The sequence below is a fragment of the Hyla sarda genome, unplaced genomic scaffold, assembly GCF_029499605.1.
Source record: "Hyla sarda isolate aHylSar1 unplaced genomic scaffold, aHylSar1.hap1 scaffold_1711, whole genome shotgun sequence".
Classification (NCBI taxonomy): Eukaryota; Metazoa; Chordata; class Amphibia; order Anura; family Hylidae; genus Hyla; species Hyla sarda.
The window spans coordinates 30455-44145 of NW_026608351.1; the positions used below are offsets into that span (position 1 = coordinate 30455).

At 45.9% G+C, this 13691-nt stretch overlaps 6 non-coding genes across 6 annotated transcripts; all 6 read left to right on the forward strand.

Moving 5' to 3' along the window:
- The first annotated feature begins 1452 nt into the window (after window positions 1-1452).
- LOC130312256 (U2 spliceosomal RNA) lies at window positions 1453-1643 on the forward strand. The gene has a single exon (XR_008860389.1). It is a non-coding gene; the product is annotated as a U2 spliceosomal RNA (small nuclear RNA).
- Window positions 1644-3726: 2083 nt separating this feature from the next.
- Window positions 3727-3917, forward strand: LOC130312257 (U2 spliceosomal RNA). The gene has a single exon (XR_008860390.1). It is a non-coding gene; the product is annotated as a U2 spliceosomal RNA (small nuclear RNA).
- Window positions 3918-6013: 2096 nt separating this feature from the next.
- LOC130312258 (U2 spliceosomal RNA) lies at window positions 6014-6204 on the forward strand. Its single transcript, XR_008860391.1, has one exon. It is a non-coding gene; the product is annotated as a U2 spliceosomal RNA (small nuclear RNA).
- Window positions 6205-8295: 2091 nt separating this feature from the next.
- Window positions 8296-8486, forward strand: LOC130312259 (U2 spliceosomal RNA). Its single transcript, XR_008860392.1, has one exon. It is a non-coding gene; the product is annotated as a U2 spliceosomal RNA (small nuclear RNA).
- A 2102-nt stretch (window positions 8487-10588) lies between these two features.
- LOC130312260 (U2 spliceosomal RNA) lies at window positions 10589-10779 on the forward strand. The gene has a single exon (XR_008860393.1). It is a non-coding gene; the product is annotated as a U2 spliceosomal RNA (small nuclear RNA).
- Window positions 10780-12876: 2097 nt separating this feature from the next.
- Window positions 12877-13067, forward strand: LOC130312261 (U2 spliceosomal RNA). The gene has a single exon (XR_008860394.1). It is a non-coding gene; the product is annotated as a U2 spliceosomal RNA (small nuclear RNA).
- The last annotated feature ends 624 nt before the right edge of the window (window positions 13068-13691 follow it).

A 13691-nucleotide genomic window follows, 5' to 3' on the forward strand; every position in this document is an offset into this window, starting at 1 on the left:
AAGATCTTAGTAAAAAGGAAGATACACGTACTAATTGGATTCTTTTTTCTGTTTTTAAAGAGGTTTTATGGGACTCACGCAATTTGCTTGTTTTTAAAAATGTTGTTATTTCTCCGAGGGAATTGAAAAGATTGTTTTTAGGGAAGATTTTTACTATCTTTCTACTGGACAAAAAGAGAATTGGTGAAGAAGAAGCGGAGAAAATCTGGATGCATACACGATGGAAGAATTTATAAGAAGTACGTAAAGGAGAAAGCTGTAAGTTTTTGACCAATTTCTGTGATTGTTTTTGACATGTTTTTTTTGTTTTGTTGTTTGGTCACTTTTTCTTGGCACTCGGTTCCCTTAGTTAGTTTTTTCCGTATGATGTTTTTTCAGATATTGTTTTAAGTGACGAGTCTTGGTAGGTGACCTGATGATCGTCCAAACAATAGTCTGTAACTGAGGAAAAAAAAAAAAAAAAAAAAAAAAATCTGGAAGAGGAAGAGAAGGGAAAAAAAGGTGGAAATGGGTTTAAAAGTGATTTCGGCGGAGAAATATATATATATATATATATATATATATATATATATATATATATGCGCACACACACACATAGATATAAACGTATTCTCCGTTGAGATATTGCAGCCGCTGCTGTGTCCAGGCCCAGGAGCCTTAGCACTGTGCTGTGATGTCACTCAATACCACTGACATCACTAGGTGTAAACAACATCTCTCCTTTGCTGTGTATGTGACTATGGAGCTGTTTGGTGATGTCGTCTATTATGGCCTTCATAGAAGCAACAGGAGATTGTTGCATCCATCTTGAACCCTCAGAACTACAGTGCTATGATGTCACTCACTTCCACAGGCCTTGCAGAGTGTAAACAACAACAACCCAGCTTTGTTGTGTATGTAACCAAAGGGATTTGTGATGTCACCTAGAACCTTCACAGCAGCGACAGCTTTATGAGGAGCATCAGCACTGCTCTGCCTGAGCAGAACCATCACCGCCATAGGTTGTCAAATAACCCGGATTTAACCCACACAGGTAAGTCCAATGGGGTGCAGGCATGTCCTCTATGCTTACAGCTTCCCGTGGGTGTTGGTTTGATACCGTTTGGGGACAGCCAAGGAGGCATCTGCAGGCAACAAAGGTAGGTGTGTGCTTGTGTGTGTGTTTCCTATGCAGATCCTAAGCCCAGTGTCACATGCAAGTAGGAGGAGTAAGAAGGGTTCCTGGCAAATCCGGGTTATGGATTGCATTTAAAAAGGCCCCGTGGGAGTGCAATGGGCCCCTGTCTTGCTGCTTAGCAATAATGGTATGGGTTTAGGTTCTGCTGTGTGTACTGGTGGTTGACTGCCCCCCAGCCCAGAGTGTGCATGGAAAATTGTCTGGCAGCCTCCCTGACAGCAAGCAGTGATAGTGCCCATGAAGGGGACCTTGTTGGGCCCGCCCCTTTCACGGTTATCGCTTCTCGGCCTTTTGGCTAAGATCAAGTGTAGTATCTGTTCTTATCAGTTTAATATCTGATACGTCCCCTATCTGGGGACCATATATTAAATGGATTTTTGAGAACGGGGGCCGATTTCGAAGCTTGCTTCCGTCGCCCTATGCATTGACCCGATATGGCAGTATCTTCGGGTACAGTGCACCACCCCCTTACAGGGTTAAAAAGAAAGATTCCTACTTTCATTGCTACCTGCTTGCTGGCTAGCCAGCTAGCCAGCCCTGTGGGCCTTGCTGCTGCTGCAGCCAAAAAACAAAAGGTGGTGCTGCTGCTGCTTCTGCTGCTTCTGCTTCTGCTTGTGTCTGGCCCCTGTTGGAGCGTCCAGGCACAGGACTTCTGCTGCTGCTGACTAAATGGCCTCCTTAATTGGATCATTTGAGTAGCCAGCACACCTGTGCAGGTAGGGCATGACATGATAGGCAGCTGCCTTGATAGCGGGTGGGTGCTGAATGTTCCTAATTGACAAAATAAGATTAATGCTTATGAAGAAATATAAAATCTCATCCCTTCCCCAATATCGCGCCACACCCCTACCCCTTAATTCCCTGGTTGAACGTGATGGACATATGTCTTTTTTCGACCGTACTAACTATGTAACTATGTAACATAACATGGGGGGGGGGTCTCCTGGCTGTTCACACAGGTGTGTCATTGCTGTACATTGACCATGCATTGCTTCTGTGGTATTGCAAAGGCAAAGACAAATGCTTCCAGCCATCCATTGCACTAATGGATTGGTCATCAGCTGGCTGTCTATGTCCCGCATCAATATAGACCAAAGTACAGAGGGTTAGGCTATGCTATTGTGCACCTACCTGATGCATCAGAAGGTGCGAGGCCCTTGCTAAATTCTGTGCACAGACTTTGAGATCTATGCTTTAGACTGTATCTAAACCTGCTCCAACATGGACTGACATTCTGGCCTACTTTCAGCCGATGCGACTTGTCTGTCGCTGAACAGTCGCTTTTTATGTATTCAGCACCTATGTATAATGTTGTAAAAATGCTCTAGAAGCTAAAGTCGCAGAAATGTCACACATATTTGGCCTGCAACTTTCTGTGCGACAAATTCAGACAGGAAAAATCAGTATAAATCCTTAGAAAATTATCCCCCAGTGTCTCCATCTGCTGGCGGTATTGAATAAGCATTGCTGCACTGATGGGGTATGCATTAGACGAAAAAAAAGAAGAAAAAGAAGAATAATACGCCCAGAAAAGAGGCGAAAAGGAGAAAAACGTAAAAAAACGTGAAAAAAAAGTAAGAGGAAGAGAAGGGAAAAAAAGGTGGAAATGGGTTTAAAAGTGATTTCGGCGGAGAAATATATATATATATATATATATATATATATATATATATATATGCGCACACACACACATAGATATAAACGTATTCTCTGTTGAGATATTGCAGCCGCTGCTGTGTCCAGGCCCAGGAGCCTTAGCACTGTGCTGTGATGTCACTCAATACCACTGACATCACTAGGTGTAAACAACATCTCTCCTTTGCTGTGTATGTGACTATGGAGCTGTTTGGTGATGTCGTCTATTACGGCCTTCATAGAAGCAACAGGAGATTGTTGCATCCATCTTGAACCCTCAGAACTACAGTGCTATGATGTCACTCACTTCCACAGGCCTTGCAGAGTGTAAACAACAACAACCCAGCTTTGTTGTGTATGTAACCATAGGGATTTGTGATGTCACCTAGAACCTTCACAGCAGCGACAGCTTTATGAGGAGCATCAGCACTGCTCTGCCTGAGCAGAACCATCACCGCCATAGGTTGTCAAATAACCCGGATTTAACCCACACAGGTAAGTCCAATGGGGTGCAGGCATGTCCTCTATGCTTACAGCTTCCCGTGGGTGTTGGTTTGATACCGTTTGGGGACAGCCAAGGAGGCATCTGCAGGCAACAAAGGTAGGTGTGTGCTTGTGTGTGTGTTTCCTATGCAGATCCTAAGCCCAGTGTCACATGCAAGTAGGAGGAGTAAGAAGGGTTCCTGGCAAATCCGGGTTATGGATTGCATTTAAAAAGGCCCCGTGGGAGTGCAATGGGCCCCTGTCTTGCTGCTTAGCAATAATGGTATGGGTTTAGGTTCTGCTGTGTGTACTGGTGGTTGACTGCCCCCCAGCCCAGAGTGTGCATGGAAAATTGTCTGGCAGCCTCCCTGACAGCAAGCAGTGATAGTGCCCATGAAGGGGACCTTGTTGGGCCCGCCCCTTTCACGGTTATCGCTTCTCGGCCTTTTGGCTAAGATCAAGTGTAGTATCTGTTCTTATCAGTTTAATATCTGATACGTCCCCTATCTGGGGACCATATATTAAATGGATTTTTGAGAACGGGGGCCGATTTCGAAGCTTGCTTCCGTCGCCCTATGCATTGACCCGATATGGCAGTATCTTCGGGTACAGTGCACCACCCCCTTACAGGGTTAAAAAGAAAGATTCCTACTTTCATTGCTACCTGCTTGCTGGCTAGCCAGCTAGCCAGCCCTGTGGGCCTTGCTGCTGCTGCAGCCAAAAAACAAAAGGTGGTGCTGCTGCTGCTTCTGCTGCTTCTGCTTCTGCTTGTGTCTGGCCCCTGTTGGAGCGTCCAGGCACAGGACTTCTGCTGCTGCTGACTAAATGGCCTCCTTAATTGGATCATTTGAGTAGCCAGCACACCTGTGCAGGTAGGGCATGACATGATAGGCAGCTGCCTTGATAGCGGGTGGGTGCTGAATGTTCCTAATTGACAAAATAAGATTAATGCTTATGAAGAAATATAAAATCTCATCCCTTCCCCAATATCGCGCCACACCCCTACCCCTTAATTCCCTGGTTGAACGTGATGGACATATGTCTTTTTTCGACCGTACTAACTATGTAACTATGTAACATAACATGGGGGGGGGGGGGGGTCTCCTGGCTGTTCACACAGGTGTGTCATTGCTGTACATTGACCATGCATTGCTTCTGTGGTATTGCAAAGGCAAAGACAAATGCTTCCAGCCATCCATTGCACTAATGGATTGGTCATCAGCTGGCTGTCTATGTCCCGCATCAATATAGACCAAAGTACAGAGGGTTAGGCTATGCTATTGTGCACCTACCTGATGCATCAGAAGGTGCGAGGCCCTTGCTAAATTCTGTGCACAGACTTTGAGATCTATGCTTTAGACTGTATCTAAACCTGCTCCAACATGGACTGACATTCTGGCCTACTTTCAGCCGATGCGACTTGTCTGTCGCTGAACAGTCGCTTTTTATGTATTCAGCACCTATGTATAATGTTGTAAAAATGCTCTAGAAGCTAAAGTCGCAGAAATGTCACACATATTTGGCCTGCAACTTTCTGTGCGACAAATTCAGACAGGAAAAATCAGTATAAATCCTTAGAAAATTATCCCCCAGTGTCTCCATCTGCTGGCGGTATTGAATAAGCATTGCTGCACTGATGGGGTATGCATTAGACGAAAAAAAAGAAGAAAAAGAAGAATAATACGCCCAGAAAAGAGGCGAAAAGGAGAAAAACGTAAAAAAACGTGAAAAAAAAGTAAGAGGAAGAGAAGGGAAAAAAAGGTGGGAAATGGGTTTAAAAGTGATTTCGGCGGAGAAATATATATATATATATATATATATATATATATATATATATATATATATATATGCGCACACACACACATAGATATAAACGTATTCTCCGTTGAGATATTGCAGCCGCTGCTGTGTCCAGGCCCAGGAGCCTTAGCACTGTGCTGTGATGTCACTCAATACCACTGACATCACTAGGTGTAAACAACATCTCTCCTTTGCTGTGTATGTGACTATGGAGCTGTTTGGTGATGTCGTCTATTACGGCCTTCATAGAAGCAACAGGAGATTGTTGCATCCATCTTGAACCCTCAGAACTACAGTGCTATGATGTCACTCACTTCCACAGGCCTTGCAGAGTGTAAACAACAACAACCCAGCTTTGTTGTGTATGTAACCAAAGGGATTTGTGATGTCACCTAGAACCTTCACAGCAGCGACAGCTTTATGAGGAGCATCAGCACTGCTCTGCCTGAGCAGAACCATCACCGCCATAGGTTGTCAAATAACCCGGATTTAACCCACACAGAGTCCAATGGGGTGCAGGCATGTCCTCTATGCTTACAGCTTCCCGTGGGTGTTGGTTTGATACCGTTTGGGGACAGCCAAGGAGGCATCTGCAGGCAACAAAGGTAGGTGTGTGCTTGTGTGTGTGTTTCCTATGCAGATCCTAAGCCCAGTGTCACATGCAAGTAGGAGGAGTAAGAAGGGTTCCTGGCAAATCCGGGTTATGGATTGCATTTAAAAAGGCCCAGTGGGAGTGCAATGGGCCCCTGTCTTGCTGCTTAGCAATAATGGTATGGGTTTAGGTTCTGCTGTGTGTACTGGTGGTTGACTGCCCCCCAGCCCAGAGTGTGCATGGAAAATTGTCTGGCAGCCTCCCTGACAGCAAGCAGTGATAGTGCCCATGAAGGGGACCTTGTTGGGCCCGCCCCTTTCACGGTTATCGCTTCTCGGCCTTTTGGCTAAGATCAAGTGTAGTATCTGTTCTTATCAGTTTAATATCTGATACGTCCCCTATCTGGGGACCATATATTAAATGGATTTTTGAGAACGGGGGCCGATTTCGAAGCTTGCTTCCGTCGCCCTATGCATTGACCCGATATGGCAGTATCTTCGGGTACAGTGCACCACCCCCTTACAGGGTTAAAAAGAAAGATTCCTACTTTCATTGCTACCTGCTTGCTGGCTAGCCAGCTAGCCAGCCCTGTGGGCCTTGCTGCTGCTGCAGCCAAAAAACAAAAGGTGGTGCTGCTGCTGCTTCTGCTGCTTCTGCTTCTGCTTGTGTCTGGCCCCTGTTGGAGCGTCCAGGCACAGGACTTCTGCTGCTGCTGACTAAATGGCCTCCTTAATTGGATCATTTGAGTAGCCAGCACACCTGTGCAGGTAGGGCATGACATGATAGGCAGCTGCCTTGATAGCGGGTGGGTGCTGAATGTTCCTAATTGACAAAATAAGATTAATGCTTATGAAGAAATATAAAATCTCATCCCTTCCCCAATATCGCGCCACACCCCTACCCCTTAATTCCCTGGTTGAACGTGATGGACATATGTCTTTTTTCGACCGTACTAACTATGTAACTATGTAACATAACATGGGGGGGGGGGGGGGGGTCTCCTGGCTGTTCACACAGGTGTGTCATTGCTGTACATTGACCATGCATTGCTTCTGTGGTATTGCAAAGGCAAAGACAAATGCTTCCAGCCATCCATTGCACTAATGGATTGGTCATCAGCTGGCTGTCTATGTCCCGCATCAATATAGACCAAAGTACAGAGGGTTAGGCTATGCTATTGTGCACCTACCTGATGCATCAGAAGGTGCGAGGCCCTTGCTAAATTCTGTGCACAGACTTTGAGATCTATGCTTTAGACTGTATCTAAACCTGCTCCAACATGGACTGACATTCTGGCCTACTTTCAGCCGATGCGACTTGTCTGTCGCTGAACAGTCGCTTTTTATGTATTCAGCACCTATGTATAATGTTGTAAAAATGCTCTAGAAGCTAAAGTCGCAGAAATGTCACACATATTTGGCCTGCAACTTTCTGTGCGACAAATTCAGACAGGAAAAATCAGTATAAATCCTTAGAAAATTATCCCCCAGTGTCTCCATCTGCTGGCGGTATTGAATAAGCATTGCTGCACTGATGGGGTATGCATTAGACGAAAAAAAAAGAAGAAAAAGAAGAATAATACGCCCAGAAAAGAGGCGAAAAGGAGAAAAACGTAAAAAAACGTGAAAAAAAAGTAAGAGGAAGAGAAGGGAAAAAAAGGTGGAAATGGGTTTAAAAGTGATTTCGGCGGAGAAATATATATATATATATATATATATATATATATATATATATATGCGCACACACACACATAGATATAAACGTATTCTCCGTTGAGATATTGCAGCCGCTGCTGTGTCCAGGCCCAGGAGCCTTAGCACTGTGCTGTGATGTCACTCAATACCACTGACATCACTAGGTGTAAACAACATCTCTCCTTTGCTGTGTATGTGACTATGGAGCTGTTTGGTGATGTCGTCTATTACGGCCTTCATAGAAGCAACAGGAGATTGTTGCATCCATCTTGAACCCTCAGAACTACAGTGCTATGATGTCACTCACTTCCACAGGCCTTGCAGAGTGTAAACAACAACAACCCAGCTTTGTTGTGTATGTAACCATAGGGATTTGTGATGTCACCTAGAACCTTCACAGCAGCGACAGCTTTATGAGGAGCATCAGCACTGCTCTGCCTGAGCAGAACCATCACCGCCATAGGTTGTCAAATAACCCGGATTTAACCCACACAGGTAAGTCCAATGGGGTGCAGGCATGTCCTCTATGCTTACAGCTTCCCGTGGGTGTTGGTTTGATACCGTTTGGGGACAGCCAAGGAGGCATCTGCAGGCAACAAAGGTAGGTGTGTGCTTGTGTGTGTGTTTCCTATGCAGATCCTAAGCCCAGTGTCACATGCAAGTAGGAGGAGTAAGAAGGGTTCCTGGCAAATCCGGGTTATGGATTGCATTTAAAAAGGCCCCGTGGGAGTGCAATGGGCCCCTGTCTTGCTGCTTAGCAATAATGGTATGGGTTTAGGTTCTGCTGTGTGTACTGGTGGTTGACTGCCCCCCAGCCCAGAGTGTGCATGGAAAATTGTCTGGCAGCCTCCCTGACAGCAAGCAGTGATAGTGCCCATGAAGGGGACCTTGTTGGGCCCGCCCCTTTCACGGTTATCGCTTCTCGGCCTTTTGGCTAAGATCAAGTGTAGTATCTGTTCTTATCAGTTTAATATCTGATACGTCCCCTATCTGGGGACCATATATTAAATGGATTTTTGAGAACGGGGGCCGATTTCGAAGCTTGCTTCCGTCGCCCTATGCATTGACCCGATATGGCAGTATCTTCGGGTACAGTGCACCACCCCCTTACAGGGTTAAAAAGAAAGATTCCTACTTTCATTGCTACCTGCTTGCTGGCTAGCCAGCTAGCCAGCCCTGTGGGCCTTGCTGCTGCTGCAGCCAAAAAACAAAAGGTGGTGCTGCTGCTGCTTCTGCTGCTTCTGCTTCTGCTTGTGTCTGGCCCCTGTTGGAGCGTCCAGGCACAGGACTTCTGCTGCTGCTGACTAAATGGCCTCCTTAATTGGATCATTTGAGTAGCCAGCACACCTGTGCAGGTAGGGCATGACATGATAGGCAGCTGCCTTGATAGCGGGTGGGTGCTGAATGTTCCTAATTGACAAAATAAGATTAATGCTTATGAAGAAATATAAAATCTCATCCCTTCCCCAATATCGCGCCACACCCCTACCCCTTAATTCCCTGGTTGAACGTGATGGACATATGTCTTTTTTCGACCGTACTAACTATGTAACTATGTAACATAACATGGGGGGGGGGGGGGGGGGGGGTCTCCTGGCTGTTCACACAGGTGTGTCATTGCTGTACATTGACCATGCATTGCTTCTGTGGTATTGCAAAGGCAAAGACAAATGCTTCCAGCCATCCATTGCACTAATGGATTGGTCATCAGCTGGCTGTCTATGTCCCGCATCAATATAGACCAAAGTACAGAGGGTTAGGCTATGCTATTGTGCACCTACCTGATGCATCAGAAGGTGCGAGGCCCTTGCTAAATTCTGTGCACAGACTTTGAGATCTATGCTTTAGACTGTATCTAAACCTGCTCCAACATGGACTGACATTCTGGCCTACTTTCAGCCGATGCGACTTGTCTGTCGCTGAACAGTCGCTTTTTATGTATTCAGCACCTATGTATAATGTTGTAAAAATGCTCTAGAAGCTAAAGTCGCAGAAATGTCACACATATTTGGCCTGCAACTTTCTGTGCGACAAATTCAGACAGGAAAAATCAGTATAAATCCTTAGAAAATTATCCCCCAGTGTCTCCATCTGCTGGCGGTATTGAATAAGCATTGCTGCACTGATGGGGTATGCATTAGACGAAAAAAAAGAAGAAAAAGAAGAATAATACGCCCAGAAAAGAGGCGAAAAGGAGAAAAACGTAAAAAAACGTGAAAAAAAAGTAAGAGGAAGAGAAGGGAAAAAAAGGTGGAAATGGGTTTAAAAGTGATTTCGGCGGAGAAATATATATATATATATATATATATATATATATATATATATATATATATATGCGCACACACACACATAGATATAAACGTATTCTCCGTTGAGATATTGCAGCCGCTGCTGTGTCCAGGCCCAGGAGCCTTAGCACTGTGCTGTGATGTCACTCAATACCACTGACATCACTAGGTGTAAACAACATCTCTCCTTTGCTGTGTATGTGACTATGGAGCTGTTTGGTGATGTCGTCTATTACGGCCTTCATAGAAGCAACAGGAGATTGTTGCATCCATCTTGAACCCTCAGAACTACAGTGCTATGATGTCACTCACTTCCACAGGCCTTGCAGAGTGTAAACAACAACAACCCAGCTTTGTTGTGTATGTAACCAAAGGGATTTGTGATGTCACCTAGAACCTTCACAGCAGCGACAGCTTTATGAGGAGCATCAGCACTGCTCTGCCTGAGCAGAACCATCACCGCCATAGGTTGTCAAATAACCCGGATTTAACCCACACAGGTAAGTCCAATGGGGTGCAGGCATGTCCTCTATGCTTACAGCTTCCCGTGGGTGTTGGTTTGATACCGTTTGGGGACAGCCAAGGAGGCATCTGCAGGCAACAAAGGTAGGTGTGTGCTTGTGTGTGTGTTTCCTATGCAGATCCTAAGCCCAGTGTCACATGCAAGTAGGAGGAGTAAGAAGGGTTCCTGGCAAATCCGGGTTATGGATTGCATTTAAAAAGGCCCCGTGGGAGTGCAATGGGCCCCTGTCTTGCTGCTTAGCAATAATGGTATGGGTTTAGGTTCTGCTGTGTGTACTGGTGGTTGACTGCCCCCCAGCCCAGAGTGTGCATGGAAAATTGTCTGGCAGCCTCCCTGACAGCAAGCAGTGATAGTGCCCATGAAGGGGACCTTGTTGGGCCCGCCCCTTTCACGGTTATCGCTTCTCGGCCTTTTGGCTAAGATCAAGTGTAGTATCTGTTCTTATCAGTTTAATATCTGATACGTCCCCTATCTGGGGACCATATATTAAATGGATTTTTGAGAACGGGGGCCGATTTCGAAGCTTGCTTCCGTCGCCCTATGCATTGACCCGATATGGCAGTATCTTCGGGTACAGTGCACCACCCCCTTACAGGGTTAAAAAGAAAGATTCCTACTTTCATTGCTACCTGCTTGCTGGCTAGCCAGCTAGCCAGCCCTGTGGGCCTTGCTGCTGCTGCAGCCAAAAAACAAAAGGTGGTGCTGCTGCTGCTTCTGCTGCTTCTGCTTCTGCTTGTGTCTGGCCCCTGTTGGAGCGTCCAGGCACAGGACTTCTGCTGCTGCTGACTAAATGGCCTCCTTAATTGGATCATTTGAGTAGCCAGCACACCTGTGCAGGTAGGGCATGACATGATAGGCAGCTGCCTTGATAGCGGGTGGGTGCTGAATGTTCCTAATTGACAAAATAAGATTAATGCTTATGAAGAAATATAAAATCTCATCCCTTCCCCAATATCGCGCCACACCCCTACCCCTTAATTCCCTGGTTGAACGTGATGGACATATGTCTTTTTTCGACCGTACTAACTATGTAACTATGTAACATAACATGGGGGGGGGGGGGGTCTCCTGGCTGTTCACACAGGTGTGTCATTGCTGTACATTGACCATGCATTGCTTCTGTGGTATTGCAAAGGCAAAGACAAATGCTTCCAGCCATCCATTGCACTAATGGATTGGTCATCAGCTGGCTGTCTATGTCCCGCATCAATATAGACCAAAGTACAGAGGGTTAGGCTATGCTATTGTGCACCTACCTGATGCATCAGAAGGTGCGAGGCCCTTGCTAAATTCTGTGCACAGACTTTGAGATCTATGCTTTAGACTGTATCTAAACCTGCTCCAACATGGACTGACATTCTGGCCTACTTTCAGCCGATGCGACTTGTCTGTCGCTGAACAGTCGCTTTTTATGTATTCAGCACCTATGTATAATGTTGTAAAAATGCTCTAGAAGCTAAAGTCGCAGAAATGTCACACATATTTGGCCTGCAACTTTCTGTGCGACAAATTCAGACAGGAAAAATCAGTATAAATCCTTAGAAAATTATCCCCCAGTGTCTCCATCTGCTGGCGGTATTGAATAAGCATTGCTGCACTGATGGGGTATGCATTAGACGAAAAAAAAGAAGAAAAAGAAGAATAATACGCCCAGAAAAGAGGCGAAAAGGAGAAAAACGTAAAAAAACGTGAAAAAAAAGTAAGAGGAAGAGAAGGGAAAAAAAGGTGGAAATGGGTTTAAAAGTGATTTCGGCGGAGAAATATATATATATATATATATATATATATATATATATATATATATATATATATGCGCACACACACACATAGATATAAACGTATTCTCCGTTGAGATATTGCAGCCGCTGCTGTGTCCAGGCCCAGGAGCCTTAGCACTGTGCTGTGATGTCACTCAATACCACTGACATCACTAGGTGTAAACAACATCTCTCCTTTGCTGTGTATGTGACTATGGAGCTGTTTGGTGATGTCGTCTATTACGGCCTTCATAGAAGCAACAGGAGATTGTTGCATCCATCTTGAACCCTCAGAACTACAGTGCTATGATGTCACTCACTTCCACAGGCCTTGCAGAGTGTAAACAACAACAACCCAGCTTTGTTGTGTATGTAACCAAAGGGATTTGTGATGTCACCTAGAACCTTCACAGCAGCGACAGCTTTATGAGGAGCATCAGCACTGCTCTGCCTGAGCAGAACCATCACCGCCATAGGTTGTCAAATAACCCGGATTTAACCCACACAGGTAAGTCCAATGGGGTGCAGGCATGTCCTCTATGCTTACAGCTTCCCGTGGGTGTTGGTTTGATACCGTTTGGGGACAGCCAAGGAGGCATCTGCAGGCAACAAAGGTAGGTGTGTGCTTGTGTGTGTGTTTCCTATGCAGATCCTAAGCCCAGTGTCACATGCAAGTAGGAGGAGTAAGAAGGGTTCCTGGCAAATCCGGGTTATGGATTGCATTTAAAAAGGCCCCGTGGGAGTGCAATGGGCCCCTGTCTTGCTGCTTAGCAATAATGGTATGGGTTTAGGTTCTGCTGTGTGTACTGGTGGTTGACTGCCCCCCAGCCCAGAGTGTGCATGGAAAATTGTCTGGCAGCCTCCCTGACAGCAAGCAGTGATAGTGCCCATGAAGGGGACCTTGTTGGGCCCGCCCCTTTCACGGTTATCGCTTCTCGGCCTTTTGGCTAAGATCAAGTGTAGTATCTGTTCTTATCAGTTTAATATCTGATACGTCCCCTATCTGGGGACCATATATTAAATGGATTTTTGAGAACGGGGGCCGATTTCGAAGCTTGCTTCCGTCGCCCTATGCATTGACCCGATATGGCAGTATCTTCGGGTACAGTGCACCACCCCCTTACAGGGTTAAAAAGAAAGATTCCTACTTTCATTGCTACCTGCTTGCTGGCTAGCCAGCTAGCCAGCCCTGTGGGCCTTGCTGCTGCTGCAGCCAAAAAACAAAAGGTGGTGCTGCTGCTGCTTCTGCTGCTTCTGCTTCTGCTTGTGTCTGGCCCCTGTTGGAGCGTCCAGGCACAGGACTTCTGCTGCTGCTGACTAAATGGCCTCCTTAATTGGATCATTTGAGTAGCCAGCACACCTGTGCAGGTAGGGCATGACATGATAGGCAGCTGCCTTGATAGCGGGTGGGTGCTGAATGTTCCTAATTGACAAAATAAGATTAATGCTTATGAAGAAATATAAAATCTCATCCCTTCCCCAATATCGCGCCACACCCCTACCCCTTAATTCCCTGGTTGAACGTGATGGACATATGTCTTTTTTCGACCGTACTAACTATGTAACTATGTAACATAACATGGGGGGGGGGGGGGGGGGTCTCCTGGCTGTTCACACAGGTGTGTCATTGCTGTACATTGACCATGCATTGCTTCTGTGGTATTGCAAAGGCAAAGACAAATGCTTCCAGCCATCCATTGCACTAATGGATTGGTCATCAGCTGGCTGTCTATGTCCCGCAT